Source organism: Nicotiana sylvestris, chromosome 3 (assembly GCF_000393655.2).
Source record: "Nicotiana sylvestris chromosome 3, ASM39365v2, whole genome shotgun sequence".
In the NCBI taxonomy this organism is placed as follows: Eukaryota; Viridiplantae; Streptophyta; class Magnoliopsida; order Solanales; family Solanaceae; genus Nicotiana; species Nicotiana sylvestris.
This window is the reverse complement of record NC_091059.1, coordinates 74316467-74342959: the sequence shown is the minus strand read 5'-3', so window position 1 is coordinate 74342959 and position 26493 is coordinate 74316467. Positions and strand designations below refer to the sequence as shown.

Genomic DNA, 26493 nt, shown 5'->3' with positions numbered 1-26493 from the left:
CCTAAAAATTTTGTGGAGGCTGGTGGAGATTTTGTGATGCTCGTGCTCGCCTTCTTGGGTGATTTGGTGGCTGGACAACATAATGAGGTGGAGTGACAGAGTATTGTGGGTTCTGAGGGGGATAGTAATGCTCATGGGAGTTATCGAAAAATAGACAAGGCTGATCATACCTTCGAGACGTTCTCCTAGGACCTCTTCTCGACTCTGATGTCATCATGATTTCTTCGTCCTTCTCATTCGTGTCACTAAAATTATCAGATTCAATCTGGACAGCCCGAGTTGCGGCTTTGAGAATTGCTTGACTTATAATTTTGCCTGTCTTAAGACCATTCTCAACCATTTTCCCCATTTTGATTGCTTCCGAGAAGGATTTACCCACTGCGGATATCATGTTTCGAAAATAATTTGGCTCTTGAGCCTGAAGAAAAACAGTGATTAGCTCGTGGTCATCCATGGGTGGCTTAACTCTAGCTGCTTGTTCTCTCCATTTAATGGCATATTCCCTGAAACTTTCAGTTGGTTTCTTCTTCAGGTTTGAAAGGGAATTGCGGTTTGGGGCAATGTCAGTGTTGTATTAGAACTGTTTGACAAAGGCCTGTGTCATGTCATCCCAGACATACCAACGAGATGTGTCTTGATCCATAAACCATTCAGATGCTACTCCTGTAAGGCTTTCCCCAAAATAAGCTATTAACAATTCTTCATTTCTTCCCGCACCTCTTAGTTGATTGCAATACTTTTTTAGGTGGGCTATGGGGTCTCCATGTCCATCATACTTTTCAAATTTGAGAGTCTTGAAACCAGGCGGCTACTGGACATCATGGAACATACATAGATCTTTGAAGGCAATACTCTTCTGACCTGCCAACCCTTGCATGTTTTTCAACCGTTGCTCTAAGCTTTTCACTCTTTGGGTCATTTCTTCATGTGTCATCTTTCGGGCAGGCTTCTCAATGTTTGCAGGAAGATCAAACAAGTACGAGTGGTACTCAGGAGAGTGGTACTACTCTTGCTGGGTAGCAATTATGACTCATGACGAGGTTGTCCTTGACCATTGGCCCATGCTTGACACATTTCGGTCATTTGCTGTTTCAGTATTCTATTTTTGCTCAAACACAGTAGACTCTTGTTGAAATCTCTGACCCTGAGTCTCTTGAGCACTTGTAACAGCTTTGATGTCAGTTATCATTCTTCCTTGGATCTTGTGTTTCCATCTTACCACAAGCCGACCACCTCAACTTTCTTCACAATTCAAAACAAAACATGTTAGAATGGACTCACTCGGTCCTTATTATTATCAATATTTTTTTCAATTTTTCCTTTTTTTTCTTTTTAATGGCGATCGAACCTGATGTGGGTTGCCTACGTATCATGTGGAAACATGAATCAGATCTTGCGTAGTTCGGGAAGATTAGGAATAAAGGAAATAAACTAAATTTATGTTTTCTGGATTTCGAATTTTCTTTTCTTTTTCACTTTTTTTTTTTCAAAAGAAAGACTTATAAAGAAGAAAGAGAATATTTTTGGATTTTGATTTTTCTTCAGCATTTTTGCAAAGAAAAACTTCTAAAGAAGAAAGATCCCCCCCCCCCCTTTTTTTTGAATTTCGACTTTTATTATTATTTTTTTGGAATTTCGATAGAAAAACATCTACAAAAGAAAGATAAATATTTTTGCATTTATGGATTTTTATTCTGAAGTTAGGAAAGAAGTACTTTTGAATCTTGGATTTTCTTTTCAATTTTCGAAAGAAGAATGAAAATATTTTTATATTTTTTGATTTTGAGAAGCAACTAAAAGAAAATATTTTTTTGTATTTTTTTTAAAATTGGGGTCTCAAAGAAAAACTTTTCTAAAGAAGGAAGTAAAAGAATTTTTTTATGATTTTTTGAAAATTGGAGGCCGGAATCGATGAGGTTTGCCTACGTATCTCACATCTGGTGAGAATCAGACCCGCATAGTTCTTCCCAGTTTTGACGGAACAGGAAAACATGACACTTGAAAATTTTGGCTCATTTTGAAATGACTTTTTTTTTTCTTCAGAATTTTGGCAGATTTTCAGAATTTTCTAAATATCTACCTCTCACTTTTTGTTTCTTTGTTCTTCTTTCTCCTTTTTTTTGATTTTCTGTTTTCTCTTTTTTTTCATTTTCTTTCCCTATTCTAGAAGCCAGTCAATATGCAAGCTGAAACAGACAGATACGCAAGTAGCACGTAAGATGCATCAAGATGGTCTTTTGATTTTTAGGTACACCTGTCTTAGACGGACCCAACCCATGTGTTGAGTCCCCAAAGTCAAATGCACATGATGCAAACAAGCGTTCCTACTAGGGATCCAGTATGAGGCTGAGTTATTCTAGATGTAAAATTTGGGTGTATTGTTCTAGACCTGGCTTACCCGAGCAGATTACTCGAGCCGGGGGGGGGGGGGCAGCGTACCGGTAACTAAAAGATCATCCGGCTTTGCAACTTGTCCGAACCTCGTTCTAATTTGGTATATGACACTAATAGAAGAGGAGTCACGCCAGCGTGCACTCCCCAGAAGAGAGAAGAGAGAGGTTTCATAGCAGTTTATATACAATTTAGATAATATCAAAACGGTAAAAGCAACATTTAGCATATTAGGATCAAACATGTACAAAAATCAGATAATAAATAAAGTCAATCATAACAGCTATTCTAAGCTCGAATTCTTAAACTCTGAACCGAAGTTCTAGGTTTGGGTCCCCAGCGGAGCCGCCAGAGCTGTCACACCTCCTTTTTCCTACACCCGAAAAGGTAGGACATGTGAGTTTTTTCCAACTTAAAGTGACAATCAAAACGGGATAATTTTATTAAAAATTCAGAGTCGTCACTTGGGATAATTTTATGGTGTCCCAAGTCACCGGTTCAAATCCTGAATCGAGGAAAAGATTGACTCTGTATTACAGTCTGCGAACACAAAAATTCAGGTAAGGAATTCTGTTAACCCGGGAGAAGGTGTTAGGCATTCCCGAGTTCCGTGGTTCTAGCACGGTCGCTCAACTGTTATATTTGGCCTATTATCTAATTTTAAAACACTTTTAAACCTATGTGCATTTTTAACTTTAAAACCGCTTTTATTTGTTTAAGGAATTATTTCAAGGTTATTTAAAACACATCACAAGTCACGCTACATGAAATGTACCCGTGATTCACGATACGTTCTATTTAACCTTGTTAGAAAATTAAAATCGGGACATATGAAATGTACCCCGAATTTTAGTAATAACCGTGATAATTATATAATCAACGCGCCTGAAACAAACTGTGAAACTCGTTAGTTTTCATTTGTTCAATTCCTAAGTTTGAAATTGATGCAATGACATGGGAATTATGGAAATTTATTGTGGATAGAGTGTAAAATTAAGCTAGAAGGATTCGGATACAAGAAAATGAGCCAACTTTATTCAATTCTTCAAAACCTATATACTAGGCCCAAAAGCAGAAGATTCATCTAACGGCCCACACTAGGTAAGACTTGGAATATGCAAGTAAACTTATACAGCATATAACATGAAAATTGATTATCTCAACACATAGGAAGTTTAAACCGTAAGTTCAATTTAGAATTAGTATATCATTTAACAGGAATCCATATCAGATGGCAACACTTCAATTTAATACGCCAATTAACGGCGAATTAGCAGCTAATTAAGCTGTAGACCAGCATATAAAATCTTCAAATGAACAAACAGTTTCAACCTAAATTTTAGCTCAAACATAACAGTTATCAGCAAGATCAATTATAGGCAAACAGAAAAACAAAAGACAATTTTTGCTGATTGAACATAATTAAACTCATGAGATTAAACATGGCCATAACATGAACAATTCAACATTGACATTTATAAGTCCAACATCTAATAACAAATGAGCGAGGCATACCTAGCAACAAAACACAACTCAAAATTAGCCGAAGAAGCTGGACAGTGGCGAAACCAACAAGAATTCGTCCAAATAGAGCTTCAGAAGACTTGAAAATGGAGCTCAACAGCTTTGAATCAGCAACAAATTATTTGGATCTCGTGGACCACATACGACGACCTCGACGGACAACCTCGCCGGAAAATTAAAATGCCAGCCGAATCAGGCTACAAGATCTCAGAATCCACATGGAATTCATGTCTGAAGGAGCTAAATCGAAAAAATTGGACAATAAATGAAAGGCCCCTTTTTCACGTTTTTTATTGGAAAACTTCTACTAGGTTTTTTATTTAGTTTTGGGTTTTTCGAGGAAGAAGGAGATGAGAAACGGGGAGCAATGGTAAGAGGCCAGCCGATGAATTTCTATGTGTTATTGCGGCTGATGGTCCTCTCTTTAGCTCTTTAGGCGTTTTTTTGTGTACTTTTCCTCTTCCGCATTAGGCATTACCCCTATTATATAGATTTAGGTCTAAATGTGTATTTTTGTGCTAATTACTCTTAGGTCCTTAGGGTTTTTTTATTTTTTATTCCAAAGAAAAGTCTAGAAGGGTCCCTAGGATTAGCTTAATGAGTGCTGGGTATTGGGCTTAAGGAATAAGCTAGAAACTTGGGTCTTTATGACTAGCTATGCTTAAAATTAACATAATTAACTAAAAATATTATCAAAAATATTAATTATCCCTACTTAAGTAAAAATAATTATTAAAATAAGACTGGCCGTTAAAACAAAACTATTTTTTGGTATTTTTTTCAAGGTTAAAAATGACTATAAAACATTAATGAACCTATTTTTGTAATTTTTGTTTTCTTGTAATAAAATAAAAGTAAAAGATTAAAAATGAGTTGAAATAGCTATATTAGACCTAAATTAAATATTTGCATGCTAAAATATAAAAAATCTTAGGGAGGGTTAAAAATCACATGTCTACAGTGAGGAGGTGTGAGTAGTTGGTTTTGGTGAGTACGAGAAGAGGTAGAGGGCGGCCTAAGAAGTATTGGGGAGAGGTGATCAGGCAGGACATGACACGATTGTAAATTTCAGAGGACATGATCCTTGATAGGAAGGTCTGGAGGTCGAGCATTATGGTTGTAGGCTAAGGGCAGTCGAGTTTTTTCTACTTCATATCGGGGGTGAGGTGGGTTTGATAAGGTTGATCTTAGACGGCTTGTGGTTAATGTAGAGTTCACACTATCCTTTCTGTTTTTCATAGCTCCGGGACTTAATTGCTTATTATTGTTATTGCATGTCATCTTATGATGTTGTTACTATCTCAATGGTTTCTGTTGACAAAACTGATGAATTGTCTCTTTTTGTTTTATTTCCGTCTTCCTAAACTGAGGGTATATCGGAAACAATCTCTCTGCCCCATCAGGGTAGGAATAAAGTCTGCGTACACACTATCCTCCCCAGATTCCACTTTGTGAGATTTTACAGGGTCGTTGTTGTTGTTGCTGCTAATGGTGGGCGGACTTTCGTAGAGTTATAACAGATTTTTTTCCCTATAAGACGATAAATAAAGTACAGTGTAACAGCTATAACTTTTTTTTTTTACAATAATATTATAATGTAACAATAATAACAGGCTAAATTACTGTAACAAACAAGCAGCAGCAAAACATCAGCTTGAAAAAGTCCAAAATCAACAAAAAAAAACTACACAAAGCCCAATATTGTTTAATAAAGTCAGAGACAGCAAATTCAACAAAGTTTTCCTCTTTATAGATCCACCTGAGCCATCCCAGTGTATCAATCGTTACTCAGTAAAAGCTTCACAATTTTTTCCCCAGCGAAAATGGGGTAATCAGCAAATCATCAATTCACGAAACTGAGCTCAATTATCCTCCTCGGAACCAGGTCGTACAGATTGCTCAAATTCCGAATCCATTATCACCCCATCCATAACATGTACAACTATCTTCCCTCTTCTCAGATCCACCATTTCAGAAGCAATTCGATTCACTATCAATGACCCATCTGAATCTTTCGATATATAGAGTATATATCCCGATATAGAATCATAATCAATCTCCTTCCCCAACTGTACATCATTCGAGTTAATCGCTCTCGGCACAGCTGAAAACCCCATTACTCGAGTTAGTATTGCATATGTATCGTTCCCATTCTCGCCCACCAAATCATTGGGGCCCAAACCCAGGTCCCGCTCGAATGCTTTTTCAGATGGCAAAAATAAAGTGAACCCCAAATCTTGAGGCAGCATTCCGATCACCACTTCGCCCAACTTCCCAATTCCTCCTGCTGCTGTTGGATTGACTTTCAGTTTCTTAACTCCTGATAAATTAATTGCATTACTAGTTCCTACTAGTATTTCGTCAAGTTTAAGTACTGAAAGACACAGAACGAAAGCAAAAACAGAAGACACTAGAACGCACACAAATTTGATTGGATCACCTCGTCGTTTCATTTTCAGTTACACTGTTGTCAGACTAAATAGTAAATTCTGTGACTCCTTTCATCAAATAGTTAATTATAGCGTCCCATCAGGAAAAGGAAAAAGAAATCAAAGAGGAGCTTTTTCAATTATCTCTCCTAATTTTTTCAATTACCTGAAGAAGGGGAAGCTTGGAACCGTTGGACAATTTTCGCATTTCACTGGCGCTGGAAATGGAAAAAATCTCTCTCTAACAAATTTGGAGTACTGCTGTAGTGCTGAATGCTGATTTCAGTGAGTTAATTAACCCAGCTGTTTTTTTTTCCTTCTTTTTTCGCTTTTCCTTCGTTACAGCGAAACGACGTAGTTCTTAAGATATCTACTTCGTCTTTTTTCGGGAAAGCTCCTTGTTTTTTAAAAAGAAAATTACTTTTCTATTAATAGTAGTACATTTGTGTGAAAGTTATTGCTCTTTAAAGTTTCCACTATAAACGTTATAAAACAACAGTTGACTTAACTAGAGTGGAGATTAATTTTATTTTGACTTAGGGTGTGTTTGGTACGAAGGAAATATTATTTTGAAATATATTTTTCAATTTCTCATATTTGATTGATTTAAATATTTTAGAAAATATTTTTCTCATCAACTCATTCTTTTCTAATTGAAAGAAAATATTTTCCCCATATCAAGAGAAGGAAAATTATTTTCCAAAACTCTTCTTCAACCTTCTCAACTTCTTCAACCTTCTCAACCATATTCCCTATCCCCACCAACTCCCTCAAACCCACCGACCCCTGCCTCACCCACCCCTACCCCAGCCCCAACCCCATCTTTAATAGAAATATTATTAAGAATACTTTTTCTTTTTCATGTTGTGGATAGGGCACTTTTCTTTTCATTTCAACAAAATGAGTTTTTTTTCATGATGTAAAAAATATTTTCTTTCATTTAAACAAAAAATATACTTTCTTTTCATGATGTAGAATTCTTCACTTCAACAAAATGATATAGTAAAAATTATTATCTTTCATTTCAACAAAATGAATATTTTCTTTTCATGATGTAGAAAAAATATTTTATTTCATTTTTAACAAAATGAGTACTTTTTTCATGTTATAGAAAGAGTACTTTATTTTTCAACAAAAAAATTGTATTTCCTCCTAAGTTATGGAGCACAAATTTAAATGTTGTTTTTGCGTGAAAAAATAAAGCAGAACATTAGTCCTTTTGGGTTTGTATGAATTTTTAAAAGATTAATTATATTTTTGAAGAAAATATAGTCCTCAAAACTTTGGGTATTTGAGGTTCCGACCCCTACCCCACCCACCCCTACCCCCAACCCTAACCCCACCCTTAATAGAAATATTATTAAGAATAATTTCTTTTCATGTTGTGGATAGGGCACTTTTTTTTGGTAACTAACTTATTTTATTAATCACTAAGTATCAATTACAAAGCCATAGCAAAGCTAACACAACTTGCTATCAATTTCTGGACATATCATACTCTACTTCCTATAAACATAAGCTATGCAAAAAAGACTTATTCCAAGGAGTTACTCGAACACTACAAACATAAGCTACTTCCTTCGCAATCTGCTCCCACACTCGATTCTTTTGCTAAAAAATTTGACTGTTCCTTTCAATCCATATTTGATGAACTGCTTCTGCATACACGACTTTGAAGATCTGTGCTTGTTGTGATTTCCCTCTAGCATATTGAATTGCCCACTGTGTGAATTGCTCCCAATCTATAGGTCCCAAGTATTGTATTTGTATCCACTGGCATAGTTTACTCCAAATTTGCCTGGTGTATTCACACTGCATGAATAAGTGATCTCTCGTTTCCTCTTGTCTGCTGCATAACACACATTGAGTATCAACATTAATCCCCCACTTGCTCAATCTATCACAAGTCATCAATCTTCTATGCATAATAAGCCACATTGTAAACCTTGTTTTTGGTCTTGCTGCATTATTGAACATTAAGCTCTTCCATTCCACCCTGCTATAATCTCCAAGCAAATATAAGTAGATTTGTCTAATCAAGCTTCTTTTGTGAGTTTGCTCAAATTTTCTATTTTCTAGGATCTCATTTGCCTCTATCACTTTTCTCACCATCCAGCAAGCTTGTTGTGGTATTGACATTGTATTAATCAGCTTTATTTTGAGATAATATGTATAAATCCATCGAATCCATAATTTGTCTTTTTGTGTGCTAAGTCCCAATAGACATTTATAATGGCTGCTTTGTTCCATAACTTCAGATTGGTGATATAGAGACCACCACCAGCTTTAGGTAAACATAATTTGTCCCATGCAACCAATGGCTTCTTTGTGATTTCATTAACCCCCAACCATATATAAGACCTGCATAGTCCCTCTACAACCTTGACCACTTTTGTTGGTAATATAAACAATTACGCCCAGAAAGCTTGTATACCAAACAACACACTTTGAAGTAACTGCACCCTCCCAGCATAAGACAAGGTCTTCGCAGTCCAAGAAGTAATTTTGGCAGTCATTTTGTCAATAAGAGGTTGCCACTGAAGAATACTTAGCTTCTTGGTAGACAAAGATACACCTAGGTATTTGAAAGGTAATTCTCCAGCAGAAAGGCCCAAATACTGTAGAATTTGCTGTTGTAGTAACCCCTCCAAAGTAGGCTTCACTCTTGTTGAGATATGCTTGTAGCCCAGAAACTTGGATGAACTGATAGAATTTTTGTTGATTGCTTGTATTGATTTCAAATCTCCTCTGGCAAATAACAGTAAATCATCAACAAAACTTAGGTGTGTGATCCCTAGTTTGGCACATCTAGGGTGATACTTAAACTTTTTCACAATCTTGAGGTTAGTCAGGTTCCTGCTCAAATATTCCATTGATATAGTAAATAAGAAGGGTGGCATTGGATCACCATGCCTCAAACCCTTAGCAACATTGAATGGCTTTGTTTGCTCACCATTAACAATAATAGAATAGTTGATTGTTTGGATGCACTCCATGACCAAGAGATGAACAACTGAGGAAATCCCAATTCTTCCATAACTTACTTCACATATGGACATTCAACAGAATCATAGGCTTTTTATAAATCAATCTTTATCATGCAACGAGGAACATGATGCAAATTCTCTTTAGACCATGAAGGTTTTTTTGGACGGTGAGGATGATGTCCTTAGACCATGATGTCCTGGGCGATGAATCGTGAGATAAGGGATTCGCAGGTCATGAAATGATGTCCTCGGGCCATGAGGATGGTGCCTCTGGACTATGACGCCTTTAAGTAATGATGTGCACTTTTAAGAGATCCTCAGGCCATGGAATGATGTCTTCCGACTATGAGGATGATTCCTTCGGACTATGACGCCTTTGGACAAAATGGCAATGTTTCAGCCTATAAAATGCAAAGATATGATACTTGGTCATATACGAAATGAAACAAGACAAGGCTTAGTCTTGTGTAAGATGAGGGCAATGATTAGCTTGGATAATGCTAAGTCTTAGATAGCGCAATGGAGATAGTATATAATCTTATGCGAGAAAAGTCAATGCTTAGTCTTATGCAATTAAGGAGGCAATGCTTAGCCTCATGCACGAATAGGAGTCAATGCTCAGTCTCGATTCAAAGAAAGGCAGTGCTTAGCCTTATGCAATTAGGGAGAAAATGCTTAGCCTAATGTAAAGAAGAGACAATGCTTAGTCTCATGCAGGGAAAGGCAGTGCTTAGCCTTATTCAATTAGGGAGGCAATGCTTAGCCTCGTGCAAAGAGGAGACAATGCTTAGTCTCATGCAGGGAAAGGTAGTGCTTAGCCTTATGCAATTAGGGAGGCAATGCATATCCTCATGCAAGGAAGAGACAATTCTTAGTCTCGATGCAAGGAAATGCAGTGCTTAGCCTTATGCAATTAGGGAGGCCATGCTTAGTCTCATGCAAGGAGGAGACAATGCTTAGTCTCATGCAGGGAAAGGTAGTGCTTAGCCTTATGCAAAATAGGAGACAACGCTTAGTCTCATGTAGGGAAAGGTAGTGCTTAGCCTTATGCAATTTAGGGAGGCAATGCTTAGCCTCATGCAAAATAGGACACAATGCTTAGTCTCATGCTGGGAAAGGCAGTGCTTAGCCTTATGCAATTAGGGAGACAATGCTTAGCCTCATGCAAGGGATAGAGACAAATGGAAAAGTAAAGTATTTCTTAGCTGAAGATGTTTGTACTGGATAATTTGTTGTCTTGAAAGCGGTGTCTTGATGTATCTGCGGATATCTTTGTCTTATTATTCATGCATTCAAAGAAAAAAATGTGAGTTCTGTGGGGGAAGGTTGGTTCGTGATTTTTTCTTTTGCCTTCCCTATGCTCCTGTCTTGAGATTTTGTTTGAGTTACCTTGGGAAACATCTGGCTGTCATAGAAATAACGTTTTCAAAATATATGCATGCATTTTGATAAATATAAGTGTTTAAAAAATATAGTAGTATGCGGTATCAAGTAAGCTAGATGAACCAATGATTGTCACATATTTTAGAGACATTGTGACCTCCTTGCTTTAGAATTTTGAGGGTCCTCCTCAAAATTTTCCCCAGTTTGAAAGCAATTCTTTGACTGTTCTGCGTATAACGAAATCGGTTGGACTTGCTTCAGAATTTTGAGGGCCCTTCTCAAAATTCTGCCCCAGTTTCTGACCATGACAAAATGAAGATTTTATTAAGATGTGACCAAACCCACAGGGCTACCTAGGTATCCCCTCTTAAACGGGAATCAGGTCAAACATAGTTTAGTTACATCAAATGAAGAAATGTAAATAATCCTAAACATAGTATCTCTTGACTGCGTCTGAGTTGATAGGTTTTGGCCAAATCTCTCCGTCCATTTCTGCAAGTATGAGTGCTCCTCCTATTAGTACTCAATGAACCATGTAAAGACCTTGCTATTTGGGTGAAAACTTCCCTTTGGCTTCATCCTGATGTGGGAAGATTCGCTTCAGCACCAGCTGCCCCGGTGTGAACTGTCTAGGTCTGACCCTTTTGTTGAAAGCTCTGGACATTTTGTTCTGATAAAGCTGACCATGGAATACCGCATTCATTCTTTTCCCGTCAATGAGAGCCAATTGTTCATAGTGACTCCGTATCCATTCTGCATCACTGAGTTCAGCTTCTTGTATAATTCTTAAAGAAAGAATTTTGACTTCGGCGGAAATGATAGCTTCAGTATCGTAGACCAGCAAGTAGGGGGTTGCCTCAGTTGATGAGCGAACTGTGGTATGATATCCCAATAAGGCAAATGGTAATTTCTCGTGCCATTTCTTGTGATTGTCTACCATCTTTCTCTGTATTTTCTTGATGTTCTTGTTGGCAGCCTCCACATCTCCATTCATTTAAGGCCTATATGCTATGGAATTCTTGTGCTTGATCTTGAAGGTCTCACACATAGATTTCATTAAGTCACTGTTGAGGTTTGCGGCGTTGACGGTGATGATGGATTCTGGCACCCTGAATCAACAAATAATACGATCTCTAACAAATCTGCGATGACTTTCATAGTTACAACTTTGTAAAATGCGACTTCAACCCATTTTGTGAAATAGTCTATGGCCACCAGAATAAATCTATGCCCGCTCGATGTAGCGGGTTCGATTAGACCGATAACATCTATGCCCCAAACGGAGAAAGTCCAGGGTGCGCTTGTTGTGTTGAGTTCACTGGGTGGTACTCGTATTATATCAGCATGTACTTGGCATTGGTGACACTTTTGGACATGCCTGATGCAGTCTGTTTCCATAGTCATCCAAAAATATCCTGCTCTTAATATCTTCTTAGCTAAGATAAAGCCATTCATGTGTGGTCCATAGGTTCCGGCATGTATCTCTTCAAGCAATTTGGATGCTTCTTTGGCATTGAAACATCGTAACAACCCAAGATCCGGAGTCCTCCTGTATAGAATTCCTCCACTTTGGAAGAAGTGGTTGGCCAATTTTCGGAGTGTTCGATTCTGAGTATGATTTGCATGCTTCGGGTATTCTCCTTTTGCCAAGTATTCTCTGATATTGTAGAACCACAGATTCACATATGTTTCTTCTTCAACATGAGTGCAATAAGCTGGCTGATTATGGATTCTTACTAGAATAAGGCCTGAAATTCTTGTCTGGGTGTTGTATCATGGAAGATAGAGTGGCCAATGCATCTGCAAACTACTTCTGGATTCTCGGAACATGTTTGAATTCTATCTTTGTGAATCTCTTCATCAACTCTTGCATATAGTACAAATACGGTAATATTTTGGTATTCTTTGTAGCCCACTCCCCTAGAACCTGATATACCAATAGATCTGAATCACCAATTACCAGCAATTCTTGAATGTTCATATAAATGGTCAAATTGAGCCCCAAGATGCAAGCCTCATATTCTGCCATATTGTTGGTACACGAAAATCTAAGTTTCGCGGATACTGGATAGTGTTGACCTGTCTCTGATACCAAAACAACTCCAATATCTACTCCTTTGAAATTTGCAGCCCCATCGAAGAACATTCTCCAACTATCGTAGGTTTGGTGATATCTTCCCATACAAATGATATTTCTTCATCGGGAAAATATATTTTTAGTGGTTCGTATTCACCACCTACAGAATTTTCTGCAAGATGATCCGCCAACGCGTGCCCTTTGACCGCCTTCTGAGTTACGGAGATGATGTCGAACTCACTCAGTAGTATCTGCCATTTTCTAAATTCCCTGTTGGCATGAATTTCTGGAAGATGTATTTTAGAGGATCCATTCTTGATATGAGATACGTGGTGTAGGCACAGAAGTAATGCCTCAACTTTTGAGCTATCCATGTTAAAGCACAACAGGTGCGTTCCAACAAAGAATACCATATTTCGTAGGGTGTGAACTTCTTACTCAGATAGTATATGACCTACTCTTTTCTTCCCGTCTTATCGTGTTATCCCAAGACACAACCGAAAACCCCATCTTGTATAGACAAATAGAGTAGCAAAGGTCTCCCGGGTTTCGACGGGACCAAGACTGGCGGTGTGGACAAATATTCCTTGATTTTGTCAAAAGCTCTCTGACATTATTCAGTCTTACTTGTTGCATCATCTTTCTTCAACATTTTGAAAATTAAATCATAGATCACTGTTGATTGCGCTATGAAACAGATGATGTAGTTGAGATGCCCTAAGAAACTCATCACATCTTTCTTGCTCTTCGGAGGTGGCAAGTCTTGGATAGCTTTGACCTTTGACAGGTCCAATTCAATCCCTCGGCGACTGACGATGAAACCTAGCAATTTTCCGGCAGGGACTCCGAAGGCACACTTTGCAGGATTCAGCTTCAGATTGTACCTTCGAAGCCGATTAAAGAATTTCCTCAAGTCTGCTATATGATTTGTGCTTCTGGATTTGATGATGATGCAATCCACTTACACCTCTATTTCCTTGTGAATCATGTCATGGAAAATGATTGTCATGGCTCTCATGTAAGTGGCTCCAGCATTCTTTAGGAAAACGACATCATTTTATAGCAATACATCCCCCACGGAGTGATAAAGGCGGTCTTTTCGGCATACTCTTCGTCCATCCAGATCTGATGATACCCCGCGAAGCATGATAAGTTGGTATTTTACCAACTTATCTTGTCTTTATTACAGGTTTTATGTGATTTAGAAGTGATCTTGAAGAAACCAAGTGAAATGAGTCAAAAAGAAGTTGAAAAGAAGAAAATCGGGAAAATGGCCTCAGTTGTCGCAAATGCGACACATTTTTGGGAAATGCGAAGAAAGCAGACATGGGAATTATGAGTAGTCCATCGCAATTGCGAAGTAAGACCAATCAAGATGTGCTCGCAAATGCGAAGAAGACTTTGCAAATATGAAGTCAAACCAGGTAGTCAACCTTCGCAAATGCAAAGTCTTGATCGCAAATGTGAAGGTCAACAATATAGTCAAAGTTCGCAATTGCGAACTTTTATTCGCAAATGCAAAAATTGTGCTTCAATTCTGGGCAATTATGTCATTGCACATTTTTAGCTCCAAACCCTTTAATACCCAAACAAACTCATTTGTAAAATATCTTTTGGCTTATTTTCAATCTTAGGACTAGAGAGAACAAGGTTGGAAGCTAGGGTTTATGCACTTACACTTGGGTTTTGAAGATTGTGGTTAAGAATTTCTTACTCCTTTGTACTCATTTCTTTATTTCCTTGCTTTGTATTGAATATCTAAGTGTGTAGTATTGTATTCAACACTTGAATCTTGTTTATGGAAATAATCATGTTTAAAGTATGGATTAAATACCTTGTTGTGCTTATGTATTGAATGATTTTTTATCTTTCATGAAGTGAGTTATTGTTACTTTAGTTATTATTGTTCTTTAATGTTTCCAAAGGGATTATCTAACCCTAGGACTCGCCCATTAACTCCGAATTAATTTTGGGAAAGATTATTAGGGGTTGAGAAAGATTAATTAACAAGAACTTGAGGTTTTAACCCTCATTTTATAGATTCTACCTAGGGATAGGATTGAACTACTTGTAGCCATAACCGGGTGTGCTTAATCTCTTAATTGTTTTAGGGATAATTCAATTAGGAATCTTGTTTAGTCTTCAGAAGAAGCTAATTTAGAATTATTACCCGAGGCTAATTAACATAAACTCGCTCATATTTGTAAAATCGTGAAATACATTGGATCGTTACTTGAGTATAATTCTCCGTGTATCCATACTTGTAGCCATTGATCATTTTACTTGCTTTCTAGGTTAGTTTACCTTTCCGCATTCAGGTATAAATATTTTCTCAAATCTATTCTTAGTATTTGGCATTGCATAACAAGTGATAATTCTCTTACATTCCTAATCGCCTATATATTGTTCTCTATGGGATTCGATCTCGACTCATAGTTGGGTAAATTATATTGAATGCGACCGTGCCCGTTTACTTTTTAGTAGTGGATTTGGACGTCATCAAAATTGGAGCCGTTGCCGGGGATCAATTTGGCATAATTTAGGTTGTTTGAGAAAAAAGCATAAGTGCTTTGGTCCAAACTTGTGAATATTTGTGTAATTATTTTTCTTACCTTGGTCTATTTTTCTTGTTTGTTTCTTGTTTATTCTCTTAGTTTTAAAAAATGGCATCATATAATGAAAATTGGTCGGATGGTAGTTGTTCATACTTTAATGACCCTTGTCCTTATTGTGGAGGACCCCACTCGTGGTAAAATTATTTAAATTCTCCTGGGGCCAGATTGTGCGCACAATCTAAAACCCATGAGTGGAGTATTTGTGATAAGTGTGGTCGTCAAAATGGTCATTGGGAGTATTGTGCTTATTTGTCCTTCCCTTCCCCAAGCCCCCGCTATGATGATTCTACTTTTTGTGATAAAAATAATAGGGCTATGCAAAATGGAAGAAGTTGAGCATAGTCAAAATGGAGAGTTCAAGCTCATGTTAGAATGCCTACTTGAAGGAGGAAACAAAGAGCATAGTGCCTTGGAGGATCTTTTGGAAAATAGTCTCCAAAATGACTTGGCGCTTGAAAAGTTGCACTCACAAATGGGAGAAATGCTTGAAGCTTTAGAGGTCCAAAAAGCCTCAGAAGTTAATGATAGCCAAGAATTTTCCTTAGATGTGGAAGCCGAAAATTCTTCCTTGGCACTTGATCAAAACTAGGAAGAACTCTCAAATGCTCAAAATGAGAAGAAGATGCTCATGTTGGAGACCATTCTTGCAAATGAGGAGAAGCACAACTTTGCACTTGAGGACTTGAAGCAAGTCTTGACTCAAAATGATGATAGTATCCGCACTTTGGAAAGTCAAATGAAAATATTGGTTGAGGCTCACTATGCCCACCAACTTGAGAGTGTGAAAAGAAGTTAAGAAGAGTCCGACTATGAGGAAGAAAGTGAGCTCTACTTTGAGGAATTAAGAATTGAACATCTGCCAACTGACTCCATGAGTGTTAGTGATGCCAAGAAAAATATGAAATTAGAGTCAACCGGTGTGAATGAAAATATGGTTGAGATTGACTCTAATCCGGGGGAAAAATAGGATGTCAAAATCCAGGAAAAATTACAATTTGGAGGTTTGATCTCACATTCCAAGCATTTTTTAACATTGAAATTATGTGGTGATATTGGAATTGAACTACACGAGTCAATGAGGGATTGCGAGGAGGAAAGGCAAAAACCATACATCTTACAATTTGAGGGAACAAGAAGGCAAAATGACATTCCTCACATGAAAGCCAAGAAGTGCAAAATGAAGAAATTAAGTCTTGGCTTGATTATCTACTTACCACCCCCACCGCTCATGGTCACAAGCTTGATTCCAAGTTAGGTGCCCAATTCATATCGTCAAAGTGGCGAGAAAAGTGGTAAAGTTGATATGTGACGTGCCACGACATTAAATGCGGCGCTTGGTGGGAGGCAACCCATCTCTCTCAAAATTGTTAGTCATTTTTTGAAAATTTCCTTTTTAGAATAGCTCATTATATTGTTTCTAACAAATCTGCCAAGTTTCATATTTTTTGGAGTTGATTTGAGTAGGTCGAGGCGATGGAGAGCACGAAATACAGAAGCTAAAAATTACAGGAGCACCAGCCTTTGCATTTATGAACTTTTGTTCGCATTTGCAAACATGGTCCATCGCAAAACCCAAGCATACGTCGCATTTGCGACAACTACAAGATTCACTGAGCTTCGCAATTGCGAAGGTGGTGTCGCAAATGTGACATCATAGGGTTTAAACGGATTAATGCTCCCATTTTGAACAAAAGTAAAAAAACCTCTGGGGCTCTCAAACCTCTGTCTCCCTCACTCTCCTAACTGTAAAACTCCACTATTTCTCACTCCTAATTACAAGAATTAAGGTATGAAAGCTCAATCTTTGTGCTATTCTTCTTCTTCTTCTTCTTCTTCTTCTTCTTCTTCTTCTTCTTCTTCTTCTTCTTCTTCTTCTCTCAGTTATCTCTCAAAACCTAGGTCTAACATGGGTCATTCCTCTGTCCAAAATTACTTTTAAAATTGTTCAAATCTTGTGTTGATTTCTGGGTGAGGTTGGTTGAGAGTGTGAGTCCTTCTCTTTACATTGAAAATAGGGAAGTCTGAGTACCCATGACCTTGTAAAATTAGGAGTGGTCTTGTGTGCTTCTTATGTGATCGATGAAAGGCCCGAATGAGATTCTTGGCCGAATCGTTGATATTTTTGTTTATTCATGGTCGTCTATGAAGTTTATTGCATGATTTTGTGTTCAAAAGTGATTGAGTTATCTAGAAGTATGCTTGTATTAAAAAATTTTAGGGCTTAAGGACCGTTCTCTGAGAAAAGCTTGGCTGGGGATGATGGAGTCGTAATTGCGATGGCCTCTTTGCATTTTCGAAGAGGTGGTCGCAATTGCGTAGCCTGGAAGCCCTGACAATCTTTGCAATTGCGAAGATCTTTCCGTATTTGCGATAATTGTTTAACCTTAATACCTTCACAATTGCGAAGAATTTTTCGCAACTGCGAGCACCGTAAATTCTTGTTAACTTCTCAATTGCGAAGAAAGTGTTGTAATTGCGACATCAGAGAGCAGGCACCTGCATATTTCAAAATCCTAAATTTTTTTCTAAGGCTGGGTTTCTACTGTCCGATCATTCCTTTGGAATATTTGACTCATTTTACAATATTCTTCATAGCCATATCATGTTCACTCCTATCATTTGTTTACAGGTACCATAACTGAAAATAAGCTCTAACTCTGAAAAATTCACAAATGACAACCCCTTGGAATATGAGAAGAACTATGACCAACATCGGTTCTTGTCATTGGAGTGCCAAGAACGGTACTATGCTTAACCAATTTCAAAGAAGTTGCTCCCAGAAAATGGTATACTGCTGGACAACGTCCCGGAACGCCTTCCCGAGTTCTATCAAAGGCTTGTAAACATGGGATGGAACTGTTTTGCCCCTCAACCTTGTTGAGACAATGAGAAATAGGTGAGGGAGTTTTCGCGAATCTCCCAGCTATCAGGTTAAGGAAGCCAAAGATGAGAATTTGAGGAAAAATGGTGCACTTTGGAGCTGAAGTTGTGAATCAAGTGTATCACCTGCCAGACCATGACATGGCCTCATTTCGTGCAAAAGACTGTGCCTCAAGGTAATGGTTGGTGTCCAAATTATTCCCGGGTGCAGATGTTCCATGGGCAGTTGAGAAGAGAGAGATCTCATCCAAAGAGTTCATTGCCAAAGCAAAGATATGGTTGGCCATCATATGCAGTCGTATCTCCCCGGTGTCGAATATATAGAATATACCGACTACAAGAGCTCAAATGATAGCCTGCATCCTTGATGATATTCAACTAAATGTTGGTGAAATCTTCATCAATGAAATAAGAGAGTATCAAATTCAGAATAGTACATCATTGATATTCCCATCGCTTATCACTAAGTTGTGCCAACTTGCTGGGGTGGAGGAAGATCCGGAAGACAACTAGATAGAGTCGGGAAAGCCTCTAAATCCACTGAAGAAAAGAGGAGAGGGCGGCACTATAAAGAGAAAAAAGGGAAAGTTGGGGTCTTCTTCTCAGATCGATCAGGGTAGCCAGCCATCATCTTCTATAGGAGGACCATTTGTTGTGCTTACTGAGGAAATACGGCTAATTCCCGACCTAGTAGTTGGCCTTCCACAGGGACTTGGGAAAACAACTGAGGGACCCATTGCATACAATTCAAATAAAGAGTTTCAAAAGTATCTTGATGATTATAAGAAGCAGGGGGATCACTTTAAGACACTGGAGAAGGCATACACTGATCTGGCCAAGGCGCATGGTAAGTTGAGCAGTTCTCATGACAATTTGGCAAAGGCACACACCAATATGAAGAAAAGGGAGAAGAAAAGAGATAAATTCTTTACCCGTATGTGGAAGGGTGTAAAGGGGTTGTGGAAAGTCCTAAAGCCTCAAGACCCAATTCCATCGACCAGGACGGTAGATGATGATGATGCTCTAGTTGATTAGTCCGAGGAAGAAGGAGAGGAGGACGCCACTGAGTCAGACAGCGAGGAGAGCACATGATGCAGTATCCAGGGAGCACTTTCCACCATTTTACTCTATTATGGTTAGTTGCATTAGAGACATTGCAACATCTTTAGTTGGGGGTGGCTTCTTGTATAACTGTCAATCTTGTATAACTGTGGACATGATAGATTGGTACTTTGTTTGTTTTCATTTGATGTTATTGTATTTTCATGTGATGTGTTATATTAGTATATTTATTAGCTTCTTGAATTCTTGTTTTTATATATAGTATGTTTTATTGACTTGATGTTTATTAGCTTCTTAATTTTTTTGGTTTTGTATATATAGTATGTTTAGGTGGCGATATCCTTGGTTTTATTTGTACCACAGTTCTTTTCTCGAGGATGCCAATTTTATTCTTGAACCGGGTGATTGTTAGTAAATATTTGTTGACTTTTCTTGATGATGGATAGCTAGGCGACTTTCTTAAGGGAATTAGTCTTGTAGCTTAGATATAGTTTTTGTTAATCTAGGAAGAATAAGTGGTTCGAGTGGGGTATGGGCCCATTGGCCAAGTTGTGGCTTGCTTGGTACCAACACAATTTAAACCTCGGTATATAAATTTTTGATCCTTGAAAAAGAAAAATGATTGAAGTAAAAATTATTGTCATAACTTTTAGACTCAATTTTTGGCTCTTTGATTCACTAAATAGCTTCTTAGGCTACACGAAACTTCCTTGAGATTCATTGGTTTGAATTGGATTTTGGATTTGTATTCCACTTGAGTTTTCATGTGTCATATGTGGTAAGACTTATTGTGAATTTCTTTTGCATTATTTATAGTCTAGAACTTGCCCGGTTGGTCTTTCAATGCTAACGTTAATTATGTTTGGTTGGAGGTATGACCTTAGGCATTCTTTGTGATCTTTTTTTTTTGACAGAACAAAGATAATATATTAAACATTACGGAGTACCATCAGTTACATCATTAAGGAAACTACAAGCCTTGAGGACATTCAAATTCCCATCTCGTCTAAACTGCAACACACATTAGTACTAATGTTTTTAACGAAATACATATAATCATACTTATCTATTGCTAAGTTATTTAAAACAAACGGGGTAGGTTTATCAAAAAGCTGGTGGTTTCTTGCATGCTTGAGTGCCTCCTTTGCCTTCTTATGAGATACCTTGTTTCCCTCCCAAAAATTATGGCTGATCTTCGGTTGCTTCAGCTGGTGCATTAACCACATGCAAGTAACAATAGTCGAGTTGTAAGGGACACAGTTAGAGTGTAATATTTTGATTACCTCTGTTACGTCTGTTTCAATCACCAGTTGTATATAACCATGACTTAGAGCAATTGTAAGTCCCTCCTTTAGTGCTTCCAATACTGTCTGTAGGGGGAGCTTGAGGGACTGGAGTGTTGATAACCCATTATACACTTTCCCGTATGGTCTCTGAATACTCCACCCATGTCTCCCATGTTTTAATTTCCTTTGAAGTCCCTATCTATGTTAAACTTGAAATAATTCGGAGGTAGTTTTTGCCATGTAACCTCAATTGTATGGGACTGGATAGTTAGATGTTCCTTTGTGGTGAGGAGCTTATATTCTAAAGCCAGAGAAATTGCATGAGAGGGGTTGAAATTCAAAGTCATGTTAGATTGATTAATATTATTTCTATTAAGCCAAATACTCCACAGTACAAAAGGGTAAAAATCCTCCCATTTAAGTCATGGGGAGGAGGTAAAAGATTTTAGGTTTCTAATATTAAGGAGCCAATGTGTTCCTTTATTACGGGAAGAAAAACTTAAACCTAATGTTTTCCAATAATTTTTAACAGCTATACAAGCTGTGAAGATGTGTTCAATGGTTTTAGCTTCCCTTTTACACACAGGGCAAAGAGGTTCAATATTCAAACCAATATGGTTTAAGTAAGAGCGAGTGGGCAGCCTATTATGAAGCCATTTCCAAAGCAAATATTTTATCTTATTTGTGCAATGAGCGTCCCAAATCCACTTAAAATCCTCTGAGTTGATATCATTTGATTGAATTACTTTGTAGCAAATTTTTGACGAGATAAAACCATTTCCCGTTAATTCCCAATAACAGGAGTCATGAGCATTATGAAGAGGATGAATGAAGATGATGACATTCTTAATGTGTTGCAGAACATCAAAGGGAATTTTTGATAAGTCCCAATTATTATTAGACCAAATATCTTTGATAGTAAGGTTTTTGCTAGGAAGAGTGAGAGGGCCCTCTAATTGGTTTCTTAGCAAAGAGGTTTTTGGATCCAGTTTGTTTCACAGATGTTCATAGAAGAGTTGGTGCGTGGGATTCATTTTAAACCTTTATGAAAGAGTTGGTATGTAGGATCCATTTTAAACTTTTGTTTCAAACTTCCCACCCTTTTACTACACTTTTTCAAATAAAAGAAGTGATTTTTAAATTTTTAGAGGAGCCATAAAGTGAAATAAGAATTTGAGACCAAGGAAGTTTGAAGTTACGAATGAGTCTCCATGAGAGCTTAGCTAGGGTTACTAGTTTTTTTTCCTTTGTTGAGTGGATGCCAAGCCCCACTTTGTCCATACCCTTTGTCAAAGTATTCCAAGAGTCTAGGTGATTTATTTTGAATTCATAGTGGATCCCCAAATAAAATTTTTCTGGATTTTGTCAATGTGTTTGGTAATCCTAGTGGGCAAGTAGTTATACTGCATGATGTGGTTAGGAATACTATTTAGGGAAGCAGATGCAGTTGTTCTCCCTGCCATAGTAAGAAAACTTGACTTCCAAGAAGCCAATTTATCAAGGATGAACTGGTAATCGGAAGGTCTAGGCTTGGTGTTAGTAATTGAAAAACCTAGGTATTTTCCAAAAGTATTATAATTTCCATATTGAATAGTTTTGACAAAACTTTTGAAGTATGAGTGGGGAAGTTTTTAGAGACAATAATTTTTGATTTTGACAAATTAATTTTCTGGCCTGACAATTTACAAAAAGAATTTAAGCAATTGAGAATTGATTTAGGGGATTTTTTATCAATCTTGCACATTAAAGTGAGATCATCGGCGTAGAATAGATGGGATAATTGACATTGGTTCTTTCCCATATTGATAATATGGGAGATCAAGTACCAATATCTACTTGATGGTTGATTTGAATGGACAACATTTTCATACAAAGGATAAAAATATAGGGAGATAGAGGATCTCCCTGTCTAATACCTCTACTAGGGGAGAAGAAATCACTCTTGCTACCATTAACTAAGACAACTATCTTGCTGCTTATGATACAATCCATAATTAAGATAGAGATTTTTGGAGGGAAATTAAAATGACGAAGGGTTCTGTAAATAAAATACCATTTTAATCGGTCGAAAGCCTTTTCTAGGTCTATTTTAATAACTAGGTTAGCCTTTGCACCTTTTTGTTTGTGCATTTTAAGCATTAGTTCCTGAATAATGATAGCATTATCACTAGTACGTCTACTCTTGATGAAGCTAGCTTGGTAGGGGCAAATTAAATTTTCTAAAAAGGGTTTTAGTCTATTGGCTATGATTTTCGAAATTATTTTATAAATTGTGTTACAAAGCCCAATAGGTCAGAAATTTTCAAATTATTGGCATTGGGAGTTTTTGAGATAAGGCAGAGGTAAGTTTCATTTATCCCCTCTGGTAGTTTGCCTGATTCAAATGCTTGATGGCAAAAATTTGTGACAGAGGTTCTTAAATGCTGCCAATACCTTTGGAAGAAGAACGGGCGAAGACCATCTGTCTCGGGTGATTTAAAAGGTTTAAAATTGAAAATTGCTTTTTTGAGTTCTGACTAGGACAAAGGATTGTCTAAGGAAGATAAGTTACAAAAATTGTAACTAGGGGGGTCATTCTTAATAGCTGACCAGTCCGAATAGATGTTGCAAGTAGTGAAGATTTGCTTAAATTACTTGAGGGTGTGATCCATGATTTTCTGTGGTTCATCTATCCAGTTACCCTCAGTATCTTTGAAAAACACAATCTTATTAGTTTTTCTATTATTTGTGGCACAAATGTGGAAGAATTTTGAGTTCATGTCCCCTTCATTGAGCCAGCTTATTCTAGAACGTAATTTTCAAAAGTCTTCTTCGATTTTTACGATATTGTTATAGTTAGACTTGAGGGTATTTTCTAGGTTATTAAGGAAGACGCTTAGACCGTAGGAGCTAGACTTTTGAATTCCCTTTAATCTTGCCATAATTTTTTTCTTTTTCCTAAAAAGGTCTCCAAAGGTTGTATTCTTCCATTCAATAATACGACTCTTAAAATTATGTGAGACTACAACAAAGTTGGAGTCAAGCCAGTACTCCTTTATAATGTTATCAAATTCGGGGTGGATACACCAATAAGATTCTAGTCTGAATGGTTTTGGAAGGGTTTTTGCTTGTTTTGGAATTAATTCTAGAAGAATACGATTGTGATCCGAATGGGTTTTTGGCAAATGAATTATGGATGCCTTTGGGAATATTCTTATCCATTCTTCATTAGCTAGTACCTTATCTAATCTTTTCATAATACGGTTAGTATTAATTTTATTGTGATTTAACCAGGTATATTTACAACCTTTAGCCCAGGTCTATTAGCTTACAGTAGTTAATCATATTCCATAATTTGGCAGCCCTTCTTCTATTTATAAGGTTGCCCCCCTAGTTTATCATCTGCTACTAGAACATCATTGAAATCCCCTCCCACTAGCCAATCACCTTTATAATTATCAAAAATGTTAGTAATATTATCCCACATGTTATTTCTGTTGAAATCTTTGTACTAGCATAAATAGATGTAAATAACCAAGATTGTTGAGAAGGTATTACCTCAAGCAGTGCATGAATTTCATTATTGTTTTTGATGAAATTGTTGACATGCACCAGGTTAATATCCCACATCACAACCATGCCACCTGATTGTCCCTCTACTGGGACCTCTATCATATTCGAAAACTCAAATTCATTCATGAGACTACCATGGTTTGTCATCCTTGTTTCAAGTAAGGTGACCATGCGAGGATGGTGAGTGGTTATAAATTCGTGAAAATTTCTCCTAAACTCAGTATTATTTCCTCCTCTAATATTCCAGATAATAATACTTTTAGCACAATTCATTGGGAGATGAGGAGGACCATTGGACTGGGTTACTTGTGGGAATACTAGGTTCCTCCTTAATGAGGGAACTAAAATCATGGCTAATTTCCCTACAGTGGGATCTTGGGGTGGTGTCATGTCCATTGTGCATTTTAATAGTGAAGGTGGACATGCTAGAATAAGCCTCTTCTCCCGCCTCTCCTCGAATAGATACACCTTTACTTTGTCTAGGTTTGAAGACTCTACCATCAGCTCCCCTAAAAGATCTATCTCCCCCTCCATTCCCTCCCCCTTTGGATTTCCTATATCTTGTGGCATATGGGGTTGGGGGACCTGCTGGTCCATAGGACCTGGGTTCATTGGCACTTCTTGTTGCATGGGATTCTGAGGCAGCTCCCAGGGCATCAATATTAAATTCAGGGCAATCAACTCTTGATGAGGAAAGAAGGGAAGCTCTAGACCCATGTTTTGAGGGAGATAAGGATTTTGAGAGAAGTGGTGGGGTAGGTTCCATTGGGCACGCATGGATTGGACTAGGGTATTGTTCATCCCAGGTGCTAGAGGTTGCATGATGTTGTTCACCCAAATGTGATTTAGGTAGTTCCTTATTTATAAGTGTAGACCCTCGGACACAATTTATGCTAGGAATTGTGGGTTGTTCATTAGTATTATACTCTCCTGCCAGTTAATATTCACTTGGAGTGATATCCCCCTCCCCATTAAACCTAGCTCTATCCAAGAGGTTGGGTGATGCTTTTGAGGAAGAGGAGGTTGGGCATACACTATTGGGAGTGGGGGCATTTGTTGGGGGAAGGGACATAGGTTGTCCATGAGGTGTGCTCTCTAATTTCTCAGTATTTGGATTATTCGGAATCTTCTCTGATTGTTTAATGATATTCTTGGCATTTTTAGGAGAAGAGGTTTGGCAATATAAGGATTGAGGAGTTGTGATAGAGGGAATGATTACCTCTATTTGCATGTCACTGGAGAGGGTTAGCGTGTTTGGAGATATAGAGGATTTTGCATGGGATTTGCTAGGCACGTGTATAGGAGTTTTTGCCATTTGTATTGGAGGGTGTATGTGGTTGGACGAGTGTGCTTCCGCATGTAAAGTAGTGTTAGTTGTTTGTAGGCTTTTTTTTTGTTGCTAGAAGGAGTGAAAACTAGGTTATGATGATTATTGTTTAAAGGAGAGACCTCCGATTGGCTATTAGTATTAATTAGGGAGGAATCTTGCTTATTAGCTATTTTGTCTTCTAGTGTTAGAAGATCATTGTCAGGATTTGCTTGTTGAGCCCGGTTCAATGAATCCATATCAGAATGGCTTTGTTTTTTTGGGAAGATGGTCTTAACTAAAACCACTTGCTGAGGCCCCGAATTTAGAGGACCTTTAGAAGCATCTATCATATTGTTTTTGCGGGTGGTTTGGGATGAAGAAAGATGAGGTTCTAGTTGTTCATTATTAACAGAATCATCACCAAAAACTTTTGGAACATATTTAATTTTTTGATTAACAAAAACCTTACCCATAGTGGAATTGATTAACTTGGCATTAATACCTGATTCTTGGAACCCTGAATCTACCTCTTTTGATTTTAATTGTTGAATTCTCCTGCTTTGTGGGAAGGTGACCGTTTGCCAACCTTCATCCAGTGGATCTGGTGTAGATTTTTTTGCTTGAATTGTTAGTGTAGAATTTGTTTCCTTCGTTGTAGTTCCTTTCTTCTGACACTATGTGGTTCTATGACCCAAGCGACCATATGATTGCAAAGCTAATTGTCCGCATCATATTGGATGTGTTGTTTATGACTTCTGATGAAGATCACTTTTTTTACTGGTTCGTCCATTGGTACTTCTATACACAGTCTAGCGTACCTACTTCTTAGGAATGAAGACGTACAAGCGTCTACCTTTAGAAGTTTACCAATGGCTTTGCCTACTTTTTGTAAGATTTGGCTATTGTAGAATTATGTAAGTAATTGGGATAGCCTTACCCAAATAGCCGTATGACTTTGCTTAGCATTCTTGGCTACAAAGTTTGGTTGCCAGCGTTGA

General features: G+C 37.6%; 1 long non-coding RNA gene across 1 annotated transcript; it reads right to left on the bottom strand.

The window, feature by feature from the left end:
- Positions 1-5456: 5456 nt before the first annotated feature.
- LOC104211441 (uncharacterized) lies at positions 5457-6727 on the bottom strand. The gene is made up of 2 exons (XR_011405811.1): positions 6511-6727; positions 5457-6235 (listed from the first exon to the last, which is right to left on the bottom strand). It is a non-coding gene; the product is annotated as an uncharacterized lncRNA (long non-coding RNA).
- Between the last annotated feature and the right edge of the window lie 19766 nt (positions 6728-26493).